Source organism: Amphibalanus amphitrite, unplaced genomic scaffold, assembly GCF_019059575.1.
Source record: "Amphibalanus amphitrite isolate SeventyFive unplaced genomic scaffold, NRLGWU_Aamphi_draft 000106F_arrow, whole genome shotgun sequence".
Classification (NCBI taxonomy): Eukaryota; Metazoa; Arthropoda; class Thecostraca; order Balanomorpha; family Balanidae; genus Amphibalanus; species Amphibalanus amphitrite.
This window is the reverse complement of record NW_024881601.1, coordinates 1038201-1060008: the sequence shown is the minus strand read 5'-3', so window position 1 is coordinate 1060008 and position 21808 is coordinate 1038201. Positions and strand designations below refer to the sequence as shown.

Here is a 21808-nt window from a genome sequence, read left to right as displayed (position 1 = left end):
CATCAATGTGCATCGTTGTTTGCAGTAAGAAAATAAAAATGAAATGCCTATAAGTATGCATAGAATGACATTTCGTACGATAGGAACTACGAAATGTGGTTGTTTCCTTTTTAACACACTAACCATAAAATGTCGAATACAATTCCAAAAGATGAAAACCTTTTTAACCCGGCGGCCGCTGGGCCTCCGCGCCACCCGCCGGCCGCTGGGGGGGGGGCATATACATAGTTGCCCCCCTTTACTTCTGCGACGATATCGTCGCAACGCGAAGAGATAGAGAAGCGAAACTTTGCACACTTGGTAAAATATTGTTCAAACACCAGCTTTAAGTTTTTATTGGGAGCTTTCGGAAGCGTTACAGCTTCCTTCGTCAGCCTTGGATAGAATTCTTAAAAAGACAGATAAACACGTAAGTACAAAACAATTCAAAATTCAAAAAAACGCCACTTAAACTTAAAGTGGCGCAGATATTCGAGAAAAGCTCGTTTCGTAAATCGTAGCGTTCCACTTCGTTGACGAATTCGCGTACATGAATAAGCACAATAAAACAAAATACACCGAATGAACAAATGAACTATCATTTAGTCGCCTAGCCGAGCACTCGATACACATCTGCCACCATGACACCAGGTTTCACATTCAGCACATCTCCTCTCGCCTTGTCGATAAAAATGCCCTCCTTGATTTTTCGTTTCCTCCAGTCAGACTCGTAAGCTAAGACTTTCACATCTCCCCTAGGCGACTAAATGATAGTTCATTTGTTCATTCGGTGTATTTTGTTTTATTGTGCTTATTCATGTACGCGAGTTCGTCAACGAAGTGGAACGCTACGATTTACGAAACGAGCTTTTCTCGAATATCTGCGCCACTTTAAGTTTAAGTGGCGTTTTTTGAATTTTGAATTGTTTTGTACTTAAAGAATTCTTTCCAAGGCTGACGAAGGAAGCTGTAACGCTTCCGAAAGCTCCCAATAAAAACTTAAAGCTGGTGTTTGAACAATATTTTACCAAATGAATCCGTCCCAGCTCAACAACAACATATATAATCAAACTTTGCACACACTTTCCTGAATACATAGCGAAGGTTGTGTCTAAATTTGGTGTCGATATCATTTGAAATGACGTCACAGTGACGTCATAAGTCAAATTATAGATTTGCGACTCGCAGTTTCTTCATGATATATCAGATACATGGGACCGAATATAAAGGGCCGATTATTGGTCAGGAACTAGATGGAAGTGTACCAACTTCCCACAAATATTGCGTAGGTATTCACTTGAAGCTATGCCAAGTTTCACGTTCGTAGCTCATCAGGTTTCGGAGATATTCCACAAAACGTAAAGGGGGGCAACTTTATGCCCCCCCCCCCCAGCGGCTTGTGGGTTAAACATGAACACAGCTGATAGCGCCCCTTACGGCTTACTGCATGTCGCCTTATGTAAGAGGAGCTCCTGTACTTCAGTACACCACTCTGCATAGTCGGTGCTTAGTGTTTATTGTCCGAAAGGGCATAATTCGCCAAAGGTAAACAAACACAAAAACAAGCAAGCAAACAAACAGATAAACAATAAAATACATGGTGACAGTCTGAGTGACTATCGGAATTGGTAAGCAGTGCCGTGACGGTGTGTTCCTATCATTACACAGCGAGACGGAGGTGGGAGGGGCATTTCGACGCAGCTTTCCACGCTCTAATACCTTCACCTGTTCGTATACTCTAATGTGGTTGGGTTCAAGTCACAGTCGAGCCCTGATTTTTTACAGCTTTTCTTAAAAACGGCACATCGTGCAGTGACGTTCTATGCACCAGTGGAAAGAGCATCAGAAGTTGTATATTATATTAGCTTTTCACCTATATGTCTTACTAAAGATAAAAGTTATAGAGGAATAAAGACGCTCCCATTGACTTTCCATGTTAAAAATTTTCATTTTCCAACAAACTTTATTAGAAAAAACGATTTCTGCCAGCTTAAGGAAGCATACCAGCATGTACTACGCTCTTTCCTGTACAAGCTATAAGAGTTTGGGCAAATTCTATCTCTAAAATTTTGTACAATGAACGAATGAAAATGTCTCTGCAAAGTCTCGGCATCGCCGTCCATTGACTTAACATGGGACACAGCAAAATTCCAACTTTGATCTAGTGCAAAGACACGTTCCGAGATTCTGAGGGGTATACAGCGCACACTGGCGTGTACCCAAACGTGTTTGCCATAAAATGCTGGGAAGAAAACCACCTCTTCCTTGGCTCGTTTTCCCGCCATTCGCGATCGCGCAAAAAATGTCCAAAACCCCGTTGACTTAACATGGGGAAAATGGAATCGCACGTGCCACGTGCCACGAGATTCTGGCGGGTATACGGCGCACACGGGCGTGTACCGGAACGTGTTTGCCATAAAATGCTGGGAAGAAAACCACCTCCTTCTTGGCTCGTTTTCCCGCTATTGGCGATCGCGCAAAAAGTGTCCGAAACCCCGTTCACTTAACATGGGGAAAATGGAATCGCACGTGCCACGCGCAAAAGACTTCTTAGCGAGTAGCGACCGGTGCCATCAGGTAGATCGCCTCCGAGAGCCCATACCCTGAAATTTTTACCAAGATTGAGCGATTCGTTTAGGCCAGACTCAAGATGTCTCGATTCGCGGCCAGACTTGCAAAACATAGCCCGGAGAACGACCGCTCCGGTTGTTTTTCAATAGAAAAACACAATTCTAACGAATAGTGTTTGTCTTTTCAAACAACCTGCGGTTACCAGCATCTGCGATGCTGGGCTCCGCATCGCGGGACCGCAGGTTGTTTGAGCAAGCACCTCTGTAACGCCGCAAAAACGCCACCCGCCAAACGAGAGGATATGAGCCTTGCACGTGCAGACCGGAGTGGGTGTGCTAAAAACTGACGTGCACGGCACCCTATTCGCCCGTCTAGAGCGGTGTGAAAAATTTGGGTGCAATCGGCCCGGCCGTTTTCGAGATCTTGAAGCGGCACCCTGCACGTGCGCACGTGCAGGCTGGGTCCCAACTGACTTGTGCACGGCACTCTATTCGCCGGTCTCTAGCGGTGTACCAAATTTAATCGCATTCGGCCCAGCCGTTTCCAAGATCTGGAAACGACCCCTACACGTGCGCACGTGCAGTTGTACCCCAACCGTGGCACATGAAAATCCATACTTACTGACTTGTGCACGGCACCCTACTAACCAGTCTCTAGTGGTATGCCAAATTTGAGCACAGTCGGTCCAGCCGTTCTTGAGATATGGAAGCGTCAGCCTGCACGTGCGCACGTGCAAACTGGGTCCCATCTGACTTGTGCACGGCACCCTACTCGCCGATCCCTAACGGTGTGCCAAGTTTGATCACAATTGGCCCAGCCGTTCTCGAGATCTGGAAGCGTCACCCTGCCCGTGCGCACGTGCAGCGGCACCCCAACCGTGACACATGGAAATGCATTGCACGGCGGGTGCCTACATCCATGCCAAATATCAGTGCAATCGGCAAACTAACTACAGAGTTATTAGACTTGTTACCGAACTGACACCTCTTCGTTTTGCACGTGGCACGTGCATTAGGGGTCACCCATACGTATCGAGGGTAGCACACTACGTGTGAGAAAGGAAGAAGCTATCCCACACAAAAGACCGCAAGTGAATCGGTCAAGTGGTTGTGGAGATATAAGCTTTGCAAAGGCGCCCCCAGTGCGGCCGACTGCTAATAATTAGCAATATTCAGCGTCGCGTCCGCACATGGGAGGTGTCCCCTTCACCTGTTCGTATACTCTAATGTGGTTGGGTTCAAGTCACAGTCGAGCCCTGATTTTTTACAGCTTTTCTTAAAAACGGCACATCGTGCAGTGACGTTCTATGCACCAGTGGAAAGAGCATCAGAAGTTGTATATTATATTAACTTTTCACCTATATGTCTTACTAAAGATAAAAGTTATAGAGGAATAAAAACGCTCCCATTGACTTTCCATGTTAAAAATTTTCATTTTCCAACGAACTTTATTAGAAAAAAAACGATTTCTGCCAGCTTAACGAAGCATACCAGCATGTACTACGCTCTTTCCTGTACAAGCTATAAGAGTTTGGGCAAATTCTATCTCTAAAATTTTGTACAATGAACGAATGAAAATGTTTCTGCAAAGTCTCGGCATCGCCGTCCATTGACTTAACATGGGACACAGCAAAATTCCAACTTTGACCTTGTGCATAGAGGTGTTGCGAGATTCTGGCGGGTATACGGCGCACACGGGCGTGTACCGGAACGTGTTTGCCATAAAATGCTGGGAAGAAACCCACCTCTTCCTTGGCTCGTTTTCCCGCCATTGGCGATCGCGCAAAAAGTGTCCAAAACCCCGTTGACTTAACATGGGGAAAAGAATTCGCACGTGCCACGTGCCACGAGATTCTGGCGGGTATACGGCGCACACGAGCGTGTACCTGAACGTGTTTGCCATAAAATGCTGGGAAGAAAACCACCTCCTTCTTGGCTCGTTTTCCCGCTATTAGCGATCGCGCAAAAAGTGTCCAAAACCCCATTGACTTAACATGGGCGAAAATGGAATCGCACGTGCCACGCGCAAAAAACTTCTTAGCGAGTAGCGACCGGTGCCATCAGGTAGATCGCCTACGGGAGCCCATACACTGAACTTTTTACGAAGATTGTACATTTCGTCTAGGCCCCGCTCAAGTTGCCCCAATTCGCGGCCAGACTTGCAAAACATAGCCCGGAGAACGACCGCTCCGGTTGTTTTTCAATAGAAAAACACAATTCTAACGAATAGTGTTTGTCTTTTCAAACAACCTGCGGTTATTTTTACGAAGATTGTACATTTCGTCTAGGCCCCGCTCAAGTTGCCCCAATTCGCGGCCAGACTTGCAAAACATAGCCCGGAGAACGACCGCTCCGGTTGTTTTTCAATAGAAAAACACAATTCTAACGAATAGTGTTTGTCTTTTCAAACAACCTGCGGTTACCAGCATCTGCGATGCTGGGCTCCGCATCGCGGGACCGCAGGTTGTTTGAGCAAGCACCTTTGTAAACGCAGCAAAAACGCCCGCCGCCAAACGAGAGGATGAGCCTTGCACGTGCAGACCGGAGTCGGTGTGCTACGGACTGACGTGCACGGCACCCTATTCGCCGGTCTATAGCGGTGTGCCAAATTTGAGTGCAATCGACCCGGCCGTTTTCGAGATCTGGAAGCGACACCCTGCACGTGCGCACGTGCAGCCTGGGCCCCAATTGACTTGTGCACGGCACCCTATTCGCCGGTTTCTAGCGATGTACCAAATATAATATGAATCGGCCCAACCGTTTCCAAGATCGGGAAACGACCCCTACACGTGCGCACGTGCAGCTGCACCCCAACCGCGGCACATGAAAATACATACTTACTGACTTGTGCACGGCACCCTACTAACCAGTCTCTAGTGGTATGCCAAATTTGAGCACAGTCTGTCCAGCCGTTCTTGAGATCTGGAAGCGTCAGCCTGCACGTGCGCACGTGCCAAATGGGTCCCATGTGACTTGTGCACGGCACCCTACTCGCCGATCCCTAACGGTGTGCCAACTTTGATCACAATCGGCCCGGCCGTTCTCGAGATCTGGAAGCGTCACCCTGGCCGTGCGCACGTGCAGCGGCACCCCAACCGTGACACATGGAAATGCATTGCCGGGTGCGTGCCAACATCCATGCCAAGTACCAGCACAAACGGCAAAATAACTACAGAGTTATTAGACTTGTTACTGAACTGACTTCTCATCGTTTTGCACGTGGCACGTGCATTAGGGGTCACCCATACGCATCGAGAATAGCACACTACGTGTAAGAAAGGAAGAAGCTATCCCACACAAAAGACCGCGAGTGAATTGGTCAAGTAGTTGTGGAGATAGAAGCTTTGCAAGGCGCCCCCAAGGCGGCCGAATGCTAATATTTAGCAATAATCAGTGTCGCATCCGCACACGGGAGGTATCGCCGTCACCTGTTCGTATACTCTAATGTGGTTGGGTTCAAGTCACAGTCGAGCCCTGATTTTTTACAGCTTTTCTTAAAAACGGCACATCGTGCAGTGACGTTCTATACATTGTTGGAAAGAGCATCGAAAGTTGTATATTTTATTAACTTTTCACTTTGGTATATCTGCAACGTAAAAAGTTATTATGCAACAAAGACGCTCCCATTGACTTTCCATGTTAAAAATTTTAAATTTCAAATTAACTTTATAAGAAAAAATGAGTTCTGCCAGCTTAACGAAGCATAACGGTATGTACTATGCTCTTTCCTCTACAAGATATAAGAGTTTGGGCGAAATCTATCTCTAAAATTTTGTACAAAGATCGAATGAAAATGTCTCTGCAAAGTCTCGGCATCGCCGTCCATTGACTTAACATGGGACACAGCAAAATTCCAACTTTGACCTCGGGCAAAGACACGTTCCGAGATTCTGAGGGGTATACAGCGCACACTGGCGTGTACCCAAACGTGTTTGCCATAAAATGCTGGGAAGAAAACCACCTCTTCCTTGGCTCGTTTTTCCGCTATTGGCGATCGCGCAAAAAGTGTCCAAAACCCCGTTGACTTAACATGGGGAAAATGGAATCGCACGTGCCACGTGCCACGAGGTTTTAAGCGAGTAGCGACCGCTGCCATCAGGTAGATCGCCTCCGGGAGCCCATACACTGAACTTTTTACGAAGATTGTACATTTCGTCTAGGCCCCCGTCAAGTTGTACTGATTCGCGGCCAGACTTGCAAAACATACCCCGGACAACGACCGCTCCGGTTGTTTTTCAATAGAAAAACACAATTCTAACGAATAGTGTTTGTCTTTTCAAACAACCTGCGGTTACCAGCATCTGCGATGCTGGGCTCCGCATCGCGGGACCGCAGGTTGTTTGAGCAAGCACCTCTGTAACGCCGCAAAAACGCCACCCGCCAAACGAGAGGATATGAGCCTTGCACGTGCAGACCGGAGTGGGTGTGCTAAAAACTGACGTGCACGGCACCCTATTCGCCCGTCTAGAGCGGTGTGAAAAATTTGGGTGCAATCGGCCCGGCCGTTTTCGAGATCTTGAAGCGGCACCCTGCACGTGCGCACGTGCAGGCTGGGTCCCAACTGACTTGTGCACGGCACTCTATTCGCCGGTCTCTAGCGGTGTACCAAATTTAATCGCATTCGGCCCAGCCGTTTCCAAGATCTGGAAACGACCCCTACACGTGCGCACGTGCAGTTGTACCCCAACCGTGGCACATGAAAATCCATACTTACTGACTTGTGCACGGCACCCTACTAACCAGTCTCTAGTGGTATGCCAAATTTGAGCACAGTCGGTCCAGCCGTTCTTGAGATATGGAAGCGTCAGCCTGCACGTGCGCACGTGCAAACTGGGTCCCATCTGACTTGTGCACGGCACCCTACTCGCCGATCCCTAACGGTGTGCCAAGTTTGATCACAATTGGCCCAGCCGTTCTCGAGATCTGGAAGCGTCACCCTGCCCGTGCGCACGTGCAGCGGCACCCCAACCGTGACACATGGAAATGCATTGCACGGCGGGTGCCTACATCCATGCCAAATATCAGTGCAATCGGCAAACTAACTACAGAGTTATTAGACTTGTTACCGAACTGACACCTCTTCGTTTTGCACGTGGCACGTGCATTAGGGGTCACCCATACGTATCGAGGGTAGCACACTACGTGTGAGAAAGGAAGAAGCTATCCCACACAAAAGACCGCAAGTGAATCGGTCAAGTGGTTGTGGAGATATAAGCTTTGCAAAGGCGCCCCCAGTGCGGCCGACTGCTAATAATTAGCAATATTCAGCGTCGCGTCCGCACATGGGAGGTGTCCCCTTCACCTGTTCGTATACTCTAATGTGGTTGGGTTCAAGTCACAGTCGAGCCCTGATTTTTTACAGCTTTTCTTAAAAACGGCACATCGTGCAGTGACGTTCTATGCACCAGTGGAAAGAGCATCAGAAGTTGTATATTATATTAACTTTTCACCTATATGTCTTACTAAAGATAAAAGTTATAGAGGAATAAAAACGCTCCCATTGACTTTCCATGTTAAAAATTTTCATTTTCCAACGAACTTTATTAGAAAAAAACGATTTCTGCCAGCTTAACGAAGCATACCAGCATGTACTACGCTCTTTCCTGTACAAGCTATAAGAGTTTGGGCAAATTCTATCTCTAAAATTTTGTACAATGAACGAATGAAAATGTTTCTGCAAAGTCTCGGCATCGCCGTCCATTGACTTAACATGGGACACAGCAAAATTCCAACTTTGACCTTGTGCATAGAGGTGTTGCGAGATTCTGGCGGGTATACGGCGCACACGGGCGTGTACCGGAACGTGTTTGCCATAAAATGCTGGGAAGAAACCCACCTCTTCCTTGGCTCGTTTTCCCGCCATTGGCGATCGCGCAAAAAGTGTCCAAAACCCCGTTGACTTAACATGGGGAAAAGAATTCGCACGTGCCACGTGCCACGAGATTCTGGCGGGTATACGGCGCACACGAGCGTGTACCTGAACGTGTTTGCCATAAAATGCTGGGAAGAAAACCACCTCCTTCTTGGCTCGTTTTCCCCGCTATTAGCGATCGCGCAAAAAGTGTCCAAAACCCCATTGACTTAACATGGGCGAAAATGGAATCGCACGTGCCACGCGCAAAAGACTTCTTAGCGAGTAGCGACCGGTGCCATCAGGTAGATCGCCTACGGGAGCCCATACACTGAACTTTTTACTAAGATTGTACATTTCGTCTAGGCCCCGCTCAAGTTGCCCCAATTCGCGGCCAGACTTGCAAAACATAGCCCGGAGAACGACCGCTCCGGTTGTTTTTCAATAGATAGAAAAACACAATTCTAACGAATAGTGTTTGTCTTTTCAAACAACCTGCGGTTACGGTTGTTTTTCAATAGAAAAACACAATTCTAACGAATAGTGTTTGTCTTTTCAAACAACCTGCGGTTACCAGCATCTGCGATGCTGGGCTCCGCATCGCGGGACCGCAGGTTGTTTGAGCAAGCACCTCTGTAACGCCGCAAAAACGCCCGCCGCCAAACGAGAGGATGAGCCTTGCAAGTGCAGCCCGGAGCGGGTGTGTCACGAACTGACGTGCACTGCACTCTACTAACCTGTCTCTAGCGGTTTGCCAAATTTGAGTGCAATCGACCCGGCCGTTTTCGAGATCTGGAAGTGACACCCTGCACGTGCGCACGTGCAACCTGGGTCCCAATTGACTTGTGCACGGCACTCTATTCGCCGGTTTCTAGCGATGTACCAAATTTAATCTGAATCGGCCCAGCCGTTTCCAAGATCGGGAAACGACCCCTACCCGTGCGCACGTGCAGCTGCACCCCAACCGTGGCACATGAAAATACATACTAACTGACCTGTGCACGGCACACTACTTACCAGTCTCTAGCGGTATGCCAAGTTTGATCACAATCGGCCCAGCCGTTCTCGAGATCTGGAAGCGTCACCCTGCCCGTGCGCACGTGCAGCGGCACCCCAACCGTGACACATGGAAATGCATTGCCGGGTGCGTGTCAACATCCATGCAAAGTACCAGCGCAATCGGCAAACTAACTACAGAGTTATTAGACTTGTTACTGAACTGACTTCTCTTCGTTTTGCACGTGGCACGTGCATTAGGGGTCACCCATACGCATCGAGAATAGCACACTACGTGAGGAAGAAGCTATCCCACACAAAAGACCGCGAGTGAATTGGTCAAGTAGTTGTGGAGATAGAAGCTTTGCAAGGCGCCCCCAAGGCGGCCGAATGCTAATATTTAGCAATAATCAGTGTCGCATCCGCACACGGGAGGTATCCCCATCACCTGTTCGTATACTCTAATGTGGTTGGGTTCAAGTCACAGTCGAGCCCTGATTTTTTACAGCTTTTCTTAAAAACGGCACATCGTGCAGTGACGTCCTATGCATCAGTGGAAAGAGCATCAAAAGTTGTATATTATATTAACTTTTCACCTATATATATCTTACTAAAGATAAAAGTTATAGAGGAATAAAGACGCTCCCATTGACTTTCCATGTTAAAAAATTTAAATTTCAAATTAACTTTATAAGAAAAAATGAGTTCTGCCAGCTTAACGAAGCATAACGGCATGTACTATGCTCTTTCCTCTACAAGATATAAGAGTTTGGGCGAAATCTATCTCTAAAATTTTGTACAAAGATCGAATGAAAATGTCTCTGCAAAGTCTCGACATCGCCGTCCATTGACTTAACATGGGACACAGCAAAATTCCAACTTTGACCTCGTGCAAAGACACGTTCCGAGATTCTGAGGGGTATACAGCGCACACTGGCGTGTACCCAAACGTGTTTGCCTTAAAATGCTGGGAAGAAAACCACCTCTTCCTTGGCTCGTTTTCCCGCCATTTGCGATCGCGCAAAAAGTGTCCAAAACCCCGTTGACTTAACATGGGGAAAATGGAATCGCACGTGCCACGCGCAAAAGACTTCTTAGCGAGTAGCGACCGGTGCCATCAGGTAGATCGCCTCCGGGAGCCCATACCCTGAACTTTTTACGGAAATTGAGCGATTCGTCTAGGCCCCCGTCAAGTTGTACTGATTCGCGGCCAGACTTGCAAAACATAGCCCGGACAACGACCGCTCCGGTTGTTTTTCAATAGAAAAACACAATTCTAACGAATAGTGTTTGTCTTTTCAAACAACCTGCGGTTATGCACGTGCAGACCGGAGTCGGTGTGCTATCTTGAAGCGACCCCTACACGTGCGCACGTGCAGCTGCACCCCCAACCGTGGCACATGAAAATACCGTCCGTTAAACGTAAACACTGACGCATTAAGACCCTATTCGCCGGTCTATAGCGGTGTGCCAAATTTGAGTGCAATCGACCCGGCCGTTTTCGAGATCTGGAAGCGACACCCTGCACCTGCGCACGTGCAGCCTAGGTCCCAATTGACTTGTGCACGGCACTCTATTCGCCGGTTTATAGCGATGTACCAAATTTAATCGCATTCAGCCCAGCCGTTTCCAAGATCTGGAAACGACCCTTACACGTGCGCACGTGCAGATGCACCCCAACCGTGGCACATGAAAATACATACTTACTGACTTGTGCACGGCACCCTATTAACCAGTCTCTAGTGGTGTGCCAAATCTAAGCACAATCGGCCCAGCCGTTCTCGAGATCTGGAAGCGTCAGCCTGCACGTGCGCACGTGCAAAATGAATCCCATCTGACTTGTGCACGGCACCCTACTCGCCGATCCCTAACGGTGTGCCAACTTTGATCACAATCGGCCCAGCCGTTCTCGAGATCTGGAAGCGTCACCCTGCACGTGTGCACGTGCAATAGCACCCCAACCGTGAAACATGGAAATGCATTGCCGGATACGTGCCAACATCCATGCCAAGTACCAGCGCAATCGGCAAACTAACTACAGAGTTATTAGATTTGTTACTGAACTGACTTCTCCTCGTTTTGCACGTGGCACGTGCATTAGGGGTCACCCATACGCATCGAGAACAGCACACTACGTGTGAGAAAGGAAGAAGCTATCCCACACAAAAGACCGCGAGTGAATCGGTCCAATGGTTGCAGAGATATAAGGTTTGTAAAGGCGCCCCCACAGACGGCCTACTGCTAATATTTAGCAATAATCAGTGTCACATCCGCACACGGGAGGTATCCCCGTCACCTGTTCGTATCCTCTAATGTGGTTGGGTTCAAGTCACAGTCGAGCCCTGCTTTTTTACAGCTTTTCTTAGAAACGGCACATCGTGCAGTGACGTTCTATACATTGTTGGAAAGAGCATCGAAAGTTGTATATTTTATTAACTTTTCACTTTGATATATCTGCAACGTAAAAAGTTATTAAGCAACAAAGACGCTCCCATTGACTTTCCATGTTAAAAATTTTAATTTTCAAATGAACTTTATAAGAAAAAATGAGTTTTGCCAGCTTAACGAAGCATAATTGCATGTACTATGCTCTTTCCTCTACAAGATATAAGAGTTTGGACGAAATCTATCTCTAAAATTTTGTACAAAGATCGAATGAAAATGTCTCTGCAAAGTCTCGACATCGCCGTCCATTGACTTAACATGGGACACAGCAAAATTCCAACTTTGACCTCGTGCAAAGACACGTTCCGAGATTCTGAGAGGTATACAGCGCACACTGGCGTGTACCCAAACGTGTTTGCCATAAAATGCTGGGAAGAAAACCACCTCTTCCTTGGCTCGTTTTCCCGCCATTCGCGATCGCGCAAAAAGTGTCCAAACCCCCGTTGACTTAACATGGGAAAAATGGAATCGCACGTGCCACGCGCCAAAGACTTCTTAGCGAGTACCGACCGGTGCCATCAGGTAGATCGCCTGCGGGAGCCCATACCCTGGAATTTTTACGAAGATTGAGCGATTCGTTTAGGCCCCTACCAAGTTGCCCCAATTCGCTGCCAGACTTGCAAAACATAGCCCGGAGAACGACCGCTCCGGTTGTTTTTCAATAGAAAAACACAATTCTAACGAATAGTGTTTGTCTTTTCAAACAACCTGCGGTTAGACCGCTCCGGTTGTTTTTCAATAGAAAAACACAATTCTAACGAATAGTGTTTGTCTTTTCAAACAACCTGCGGTTACGTATGTATAGGACTACCTACTGGGTAAGTCTATCGTAGGCGTCGGAATCTGGAGTGAGTCCTTGGCTGCATATATGAGCTGTCTGATGGATGGACATGAAACAGTGGTGGGTCATGTTGCTAAGAATGGAAACAGTAACGAATAGTGTTTGTCTTTTCAAACAACCTGCGGTTACGTATGTATAGGACTACCTACTGGGTAAGTCTATCGTAGGCGTCGGAATCTGGAGTGAGTCCTTGGCTGCATATATGAGCTGTCTGATGGATGGACATGAAACAGTGGTGGGTCATGTTGCTAAGAATGGAAACAGTGATGGTCGCAATGGTGGAAACGGGAGGGCCGAATAGAGCAGGAACAATGAGACGATTAGGGAAGTGAGTTGTCAAGCTAGCATTTGTAAGTTTTTCGCGGTGCTGATCACGAATATCATGCTAGTTTTGATTACAGATAATGTCTTCATTCATTTAGGCCAGGTCGGGTCAGGACAGGTCAGGTCAACCAGTAGACCAGTGGGGGTCCTGCCGGGTAGGTTTTCGTAGTAGGGCGAAGTCGTATAAGAGTACGCACTTAGTGGATTTCTTGCTCTCATTTGTTTAATATTTGAAAGAAAGAAATCGCAAATATGAAACATTAAAGCTCATTGAACTAAGGTCTAGCTACACTATGCGGGATCCTACGTCCGTGATCTGCGAGTTTGCGGGTTTTGCAGAAAATCGGTAAGCAGGTCAAGTTCAGCTGATAGGAAATAGGTACACAGGGTCGGCTACACATGGGGTCTCGCAGATTCAGTCAAGTAAATCCCGGACGTTCAGTACAGGAAATGCCGGATAGTCAGGACGGTCAAGATTTTCCGTACCGATATAAAGTTCAGAGCTACGAACTTTTTTTGCAGAATCTGCGAGATTGCGTAATATGAGAGTGAGACAGTTGTTGGTGCACTTGGTGGCTAGACCACGTAGCGCAAAAAAAGACCACCATTGAAAGATCACCAACTCCCCGTGACGAGCTGCATCGAATCGATACCCATTTTATGCAAAAATATCAACTTTGAAATTTGACCTAATTTGACCTGACCTTGACCTGACCTTGACCTGACCTTGACCTGACCTTAACCTGACCTTGACCTGACCTTCACCAGAACATAATCTAAACTGACCCCAAAGGCTGCCTGACCCACACAATCGCATTTGGCATAAAAATGGACCATAAAACATGCATCACTTGATATTTTCATATTGTGATTTGTGACCCTCAGTGACCTGACCTCTGTAACCAGACCTGGTATCAGTGACCTCATATTATGTGTTTAACGAACATTTCCCCATCGATTATTTTCAATGAAATGCATTTTACCCGATTTTACAACGCATTTCTTGAAATGCCTGTAAACGGTGAAAATTAGACATTTGACCTGACCTGTGACGTCATCGATTTGACCTAGATCAACGAAATTGCGTCACAAGGTAGTTTCCTGTTGGAGCTTTCCAACGCCGTTTGCTGCTTGTCGCTATGCTGCGTGGTTCTCGAGATCTTAGGGGGGGGGGGCAAATTGCCCCCCCCAACAGGGCGCGTTGCTCGGCAGACCCCAACGGGGCGCGGGTTAACCCTCGCCGGCCGAGGGGGGGGGGGTGGGTGCCGCCCCCCCATAGGGTTTTTTTCGCGATAGCTCCGAACACGCTGGCGATAGAGAGCTGAAACTTGGCATACCTGACCTTTGATCCAAGCCGGATCTTTTGACACCAACCGCATTTTTGGGTCAGGTCAGGTCACTGACCTATGACGTCATAAGTGAACCTCTGCACGGTCTTCAGATGTCGCAACTTCGCAACGCCCTCACTGCCAGAGGAGATGTCACAGGGAAATGAAACTTGCAGGATCTAGTATCCATTATGATTCCCACAACTTGTATATCTCGGATTTTTCCTAAAGGTCATATGAGGTCAGGTCATTTTCGTAACCTCACCATTATAAGTCAATGGGGAAAAATTCAAACTGCTATTCTGGAGCCGGGAACGATCTCCAACTATCTCAAGCACACAGAATCGTGATTTGCTGCACTCCTTGCAAGGTTAGATGCGTCACTTTTGCAATGTTGACCTTGCGTGACGTCATTTATGACGTCATCAAGGTCATATTAGTTTTTCGTCAATAACTCTTGATCAAATTGAGCTAGCGAGTCGGGAAAGCCACCAATGGACTCAGGAAGACCTGCCGAGTCGAATGATATGCAACATGACCTCTTTCGACCAGCTTCGTGACCTGGGGGTGCTGACCTGACCTTGACCTGAGGTCAACACCCCAAGTTGACCTGACCCGGACAAAAAGTATATCATTCGACGTGCCTGAGGGAGACGAACACGATGCTGCCAAAATCGGCGCTCTGCGGCCGTTTTTTGCGAAGTTATTCACCAAAAACTGAACCGTACCTTGGGGCACTTGACCTGACCTCAGAGGTCACCGGTTGACCTAGGACCTTAAAATCGGGTACCAATCTCTGCGTCTCGTAACGGCGCACACGCTCGTTTTTTCCGCGATGCGCTAGCTCCACCAGGGGCGAAACGGCGAGGGGGGGGTCGTACCCGCCCCCCCCCCCCTCGGCCGGCGCGTATGTAGAAAACCAATAGGTCCGGCGAGGGTTAAGTTATATTTGTAATTTGGTGGCTCTAAGTCTCTCACGGTTCTTACGCTATTAACGATAAACTTAGCGATTCCGTTGCCGCTAATATAGTCCAATTCTACCCAGACATTGTACCGGATTGGGTGACCTGGTGACCTGACCTGAAACGACAGAGACTTGAAATTTTTAGGGATGGTGCCAAAAGGTTTCCCCAAAAGCTATGCTAAAGTTGGCGGCGCTACGCGCCGCCGTTTTACGTTATTTGCGAAAAACCTTAAGCGGTACAACACGTTTCGCCGTTTCGCCCCGGGCTGATGGAGCTATGTAGAGCCACGCGGAAAAAACGAGCGTGTGCGCCGTTACGAGACGCAGCGACTGATACCCAATTTTAAGGTCTTAGGTCAATCGGTGACATCAGAGGTCAGGTTAAGTAGCCCAGGGCAAGGGACCAATTTTTTATATAAATGACTTCTCGAAAACGGCTGCAAAGCCGCGATTTTGGCATCATCGTGTTCTTAGGCGCGTCGAATGGTATCTTTTTGTTCGGGTGAGGTCAACTTCAGGTGTTGACCTCAGGTCAAGGTCATGTCAGAGCCCCCAAGGTCACGAAGTTGTTTGAAGGAGGTCATATCGCATATCATTTGATTCGGCAGGAATTGTTGAGTCCATTGGTGGCTTTTGCGAATCGCCAGCTTGGTGGGGAGTTATTGACGAAAAACGTTTATTAACCTATTGACATCACAAATGACGTTAGAAAGGTCAATGATGCAAAAGTGAAGCGTCAAACCTTGCAAGGAGTGCATGAAATCACGATTACGTGTGTTTGAGATACGTTGAGATTGTTCCCGGCGCCAAAATAGCAGTTTTCATTTTCCCCATTGACTAATAATGGTAACGTCACGTGACCGACCTGACCTCATGTGACCTTTAGGAGAAATCCAAGATATACATGTTGTGAAACCTCTGAAGGATACTCTGTCCTGTAAGTTTCATTTCCCTCTGAAAGCTCCTCTGGCACTGAGGGCGTCACGAATTTGCAACATCGCGCAGATGTTCACTTATGATGTCATAGGTCAGTGACCTGACCTGACCTGAACATTTGATTGGTGTCAAAAGGTCTGGCTTGATTCAAATGTCAGGCATTTTCAAGTTTCAGCTCTCTATCACCTGCGTGCTTTGAGCTATCGCGAAAAAATATATTAGGGCCGCCCCCCCCCCCCTTAGCCGGCGAGGGTTATCCCTCGGCAATTTCGCATGTCGCAGGAAGGTTAAGACACGGTCCTCCCAGGTCAAGCGTGACAATTAGCCGTCATGAAAGCGAAGCTGGCGGGCTCTCTCGTTAGTTTCAATCTGTCTGAATATATTTGAAAGAGCCTTTTGGCAAGCGACGTTGTGGAACTCCCAGGCCACGAACTCGCCAAAACCGCGAACTTCGAGACGGACACCTTATTCACTATCCCACACGGGGGAGATTGGAATTAAGAAGGTTAATGAAATAATTGTGCTTTGGGGCGATGAAGGGAAGGTGTATGCTGGATGGTGAAGAATAAGATGAAAAAAGCATAAAACTGTGCTACATCTTTTGACTTATCCTACCAATTTCATCATTATCTGGCAGGGAACGAGCAGCCAAAGTGTCAGGGGGAGGGGGGGGGGGGACCGGTGTGAGCCCGAATCGCTGTTGGCATTGACAGACCAGACAGTCAATTCAGTGAATTCAGTGAATCCCCTGTCACTCAGCATCAGGCGCTGTCGGACGGATGTTTGGCTTAAAATTACATGAAACAGTGGACTCACGAATATCAATATGGTGCTAAGTTGATAAAACGTGTCGCGTTGATGCATTGCACCGAGCTTCGTCATTCGTCAACACCTTCCCCAGTCACATGACGGTGGTATTAGTCCCCTGCAGAATGTCAAGTGGCTCTATGTCCTTCGCGCAGCATCGACACCAGTCGGAAACTGCCAAGGCCTAACTTAGCCATGCCTCGAAAATATATGCGGCCGAGAAAACACACAAACACACATGCCTTTGTCTGACGGGCCAGCCCGGCCTGGGGCAGTAGAAGACGCGTGTATAAAATGAGTGGGCTGCATGAGGAACACATGCCACTTGAAGAACGGGCCCTGTCAAGACAGCAGCAGGGAAATACTTGCCAGGTGAGATTTTGGCTTCCCAAATTCTAACTGCTTTCAAAATTAAGTATGCAGTTGGATGAAAACAAAGTCGGTGGGATGTAAGATGTCTGGTGATTCCAATTTCCATAATCCATTTTGAATGAAGCGTAGGTAGTAGGTACCTATGTGCACAAAAGGCATTCTTTGATCGTTAGCTAAACACTAATAGTGATTAATTAACCCTCGCATGTGTGCGGCGTTTGTCAGTTTCTAACGTGTAGGTGGGTCGGTCGGACCCCCCTTGCCGTTTGGTCCCTGATTTAGCCATGTAGAGCTTCTCGGAAAAAAACGAGCGTGTTGCCCGTGACGAAAGGAAGCCGATGATGCCCAATTTTAAGGTCCTAGGTCATTGGTTGACCTTCCAGGTCAGGTCAATGACCCAAAAGTCGGGAAAATCGGAACCTGCTAGAACTTCGTAAAGTGAAGCTGATATAGGGTTTTCGGGGTGCTGATCACGACTTTCATGTCAGTTTTACCACAGATGATGTCTTTATCCATTTAGGCCAGGTTGGGTCAGATCAGGTCAGGTCAACCGTCAGGCGTCCTGCCGGCTAGGTATATGTACGGTCTGTCTTAAAAGTACCGCGCAAAGTGACGGTGGATCCATCGAGCCTGACCGAGGAAGGGCCTACTATAATTTAAAGTCACCGAACCAATTGACCTGGGGAATGGACGAGGATGTTCATTGCTTCGGTGACTCAAATTTAGCAGTCCTTCATCGGTCAGGCTTGATGGATCCACCGTCACTTTGCGCGGTACTTTCAACCCTCGCATGTGTGCGGCGTTTGCCAGCTTCTAATGTGTAGGGGCGGGGGGGGGGGGTGGTCGGTTGGACACTCCCTTGCCGTTTGGCCCCTGATCGAGCTAGAGCTTCGCGGAAAAAACGAGAAAATGTTTCAAAATGTTTCAAAGTCCAAAAAAATACAGATGAGAGAAAACTCGATATGTCATGTATCAAAAATAGCGTATTTTTTGAAATTTCAAAAATACAGATTAATCTCTGTTTCATTGCAAGTTCAATGTTATTACGAGCGAGCGAGCGCAGCGAGCGAAGTGAGTCTTTTCAATATAACGGAAAAATCTCAGTATGAGCGGCCCGGCCCGGCCCGGCCCGGCCTGTAACGCTTTTGAGAGGCTTATATCTCAGCAACCGCTGGACCGATTGGCCTGCGGTCTTTTTTGTTGGGTAGCCCCATCCCTTCTACCCCGTAATTTACTACTTTTGATACATCTCAGTGACCGTCGTGGTACGTGCCACGTGAAAAGTCAAGGGTGTTCAAGCTGTTTTGCAAAAGTGGTGATTTTGATAGGCTCATATCTCAGCAGCCGCTTGGGCGATTGGCTTGCGGTAATTTTTGTAGGGTAGCAGCATCCCTTCTACCAAAAATAGGATACTCTCGATGCATATGGGTCACCGCCAGTGCACGTGCAAAATACCACAATAAGAGGTGTCAAATTTGTTCCCATTTTAATAACTCGGTAATTACCGGGGCGATTTCGCTGAAACTTGGCATACAGGTAGGCACCCACCAGACAATGCAGGCCATGTGTTGCGGTTAAGGTGCTACTGCACGTGCGCACGTGCAGGGGGCGCTTCCAGATCCCGAGAACGGCTGGGCTGATTGCGCTCAAATTTGGTACACGGTTGGGGACCAGTTAGTAGGGTGCCGTGCAAAAGTTAGTTTGAACCCCATTTGCACGTGCGCACGTGCAGAATGCCGCTTCCAGATCTCAGGAACGGCTGGGCCGATCGCGTTCAGATTTGGTACACCGCTAGCGACCAGTTAGAAGGGTGCTTTGCGCAAGTCCGTTGGAAGTACCCTCTTGCCCTTCCGCACGTGCAGGGCTCACTAACTCGCTCGCTCGTTCTTCGCCCAAAAGGCGTTTTACTGGTATAACATTTTGGCATTTGAATAATCCGTCTTAGAGTTACAGCCCGCTAAACTTAGCGCTGCAAAGCATGATCCAAAAAATGTCAAACACCATAACTCAAAAAATACTCTTCTGATAAGCCTGAAATTGTTACAGGTGGATTCAGAGTCCCTGATTAGGTACCCCTGAGACAAATTTTCGTCAAATTCCGAGAGATGAGGGTGTCAAATTGGAAAAAAGTGGTACGATCTATCGTGGAGTACCCCACCTCTTCTCTTTGTATTTCGCACGTGCAGTGGGGGTCACTCACATAGATCAAGAGTATCCGACCTTTGGTAGAAGGGATGCAGCTACCCTACAAAAATTACCGCAAGACAATTGCCCAAGCGGCTACTGAGATATGAGCCTCTCAAAATCACTACTTTTGCCAAACAGCTTGAACACCCTTGACTTTTCACGTGGCACGTGCCACGACGGTCACTGAGATGTATCAAAAGTAGTCAATTACGGGGTAGAAGGAATGGGGCTACCCAGCAAAAAAGACCGCAGGCCAATCAGTCTAGCGGTTGCTGAGATATAAGCCTCTCAAAAGCGTTACAGGCCGGGCCGGGCTGGGCCGCTCATACTGAGATTCTTCCGTTATATTGAAAAACTCGCTTCGCTCGCTGCGCTAGCTCGCTCGCAACCATGTGACGAACAAAATTGGCCAATGCCATGCTATGTTCTAACCGTGCACCAAAAATTGTGATTCTAATGCGACTCACGCGCCGGCAGTATGAAGGTGGTCTGCGCTTTGACGCTGCTCTGCTGTCTGCTGCTGCTGTTGCCCACCGAAGGACAGGAGGTGGATCGTAGAGAGCGCAGACAGAAGGCCCTGGATGTGATTATCAAGGGACTTGATATCGCTGGCAGAGTCATTGATACAACGAAAGACACGCTGGGCGACTTTCAAGACAAGAGAAAGTAAGGTGAGAAAAAAGCGTCTGGAAGAAGAGGGACGATTGTAAAGAAAAAAAAAGAATGAAAAGAAATTAAGCATAAGTATTGGCGCTGCGAGCATGAGGTAGGGGAGAGTGGGGCAAGTCACCCCCGTTAATTAAGCTTAAAGTGTTTTCGCGGAGAAACTTGAGGTTTGTTGCTAGATAAGCGATTTTATTGACATGTATTCAATTTGACAATAGAGCAATTACACTAACTCCCGCAAATTCGTTTGCTAGGAAGAACACGCGTCTTCCTCGAACAAGTCATTTCGGGCATCTTACCCCGTGGGTGGGTAAGACGCCCACGCCATGGGGCAGGAAGCACAACTAAAACGTCTGTAACATATGTGCAGAGATGCAAGGCGATTGATACTTGAATAATTATTATTGACGTAAAATATTTGAGCTTAGCCTATAATTTCCCGAGATAGGGCGCCAATAAAATGACTGTTAGTCTTAAAATCCTATACCATTTCACCTATTGTTCTTGTTTGTTCGTCCTTGTTTCGCCCTATACATTGCAGTGTCACACCAGTGAGCCGGCATCGTGACAGAATAGCCTCTGACCAGTGACCGTTTTCATGTGTGACAGGGTAGGGCTGCAGCTGCGGCCACTGCAGCCCGAGGCCTCAGAGCTGCAGCTGGGATCTTCCCAGCTGCTTAGCTGCCAGCTGCAGCCTGCATTCCGACCAACGGCTGCAGCAGGTCAGCCGACGAGGAGACAACGCTTGCTAATCGGCTCGTGAAAATCGTATCACGTTCGCAGATCTGTGAGGAGAACATCCGGACTGTGGTCGGTACATAATTCATCTGGAAGCAAAATGCTGCAGTAGTAAAAGTGGTGCTGGGAAGGTTTTTTCTTATCTTTGCTTGAAGCCATGAAAATAACGCTAGATTTTTAGTTGACATCTGGCTATAAACTAAAGTAAATCTATGATTGAATGGGCTATACCCGTGCAGTGTATGTATGTAGCTAACGCTTGTGAAAATAAACTTATTTCGACCTCAATATGTTTCAAGTCTGTCTCGAGCTCCCTCGGCCGTTACACGATCTATCGTATAAATAATTGTCTTCCAAGGTAAGCTGATCAATGATCGCGATCATGGAAAAAGGTTAGGTGCCATAGAACTTGTCCAGGGGCACGGATGAGTAAGAACATACATGTGATAGGAGACAGAAGTGGTTACGTTTTTACCCTATATACTCGTAGTTCAATCAACCCTTTAACCTCTAAGTAACGTGTCATAACTGTATATCTTATCGAGAGCACAGTGTATATAAATAATCGAGAGTATCTATGAAAAGAAAAGTATAAAAACACGCCTCCTTTGTAATTTTATTCCTGCAATCAACAAAATGACAAATATCAGCAAATTAGTGAAATGTTTGGAAGCAAAGCATTAGGTACACTCATGAAAAGAATGTAACTATAGGAGGCATTTACCTGCTACTTGTGCTCTTACGAGTAAGCTTCCACAATAGTAGTAGTAGTAGTAGTAGTAGTAGTAGTAGCAGTTGTAGAGT

General features: G+C 47.5%; 1 long non-coding RNA gene across 1 annotated transcript; it reads left to right on the top strand.

Moving 5' to 3' along the window:
• Positions 1-17280: 17280 nt before the first annotated feature.
• Positions 17281-21292, top strand: LOC122380793. Its single transcript, XR_006256386.1, has 3 exons — positions 17281-17413; positions 20078-20271; positions 20876-21292. It is a non-coding gene; the product is annotated as an uncharacterized LOC122380793 (long non-coding RNA).
• The last annotated feature ends 516 nt before the right edge of the window (positions 21293-21808 follow it).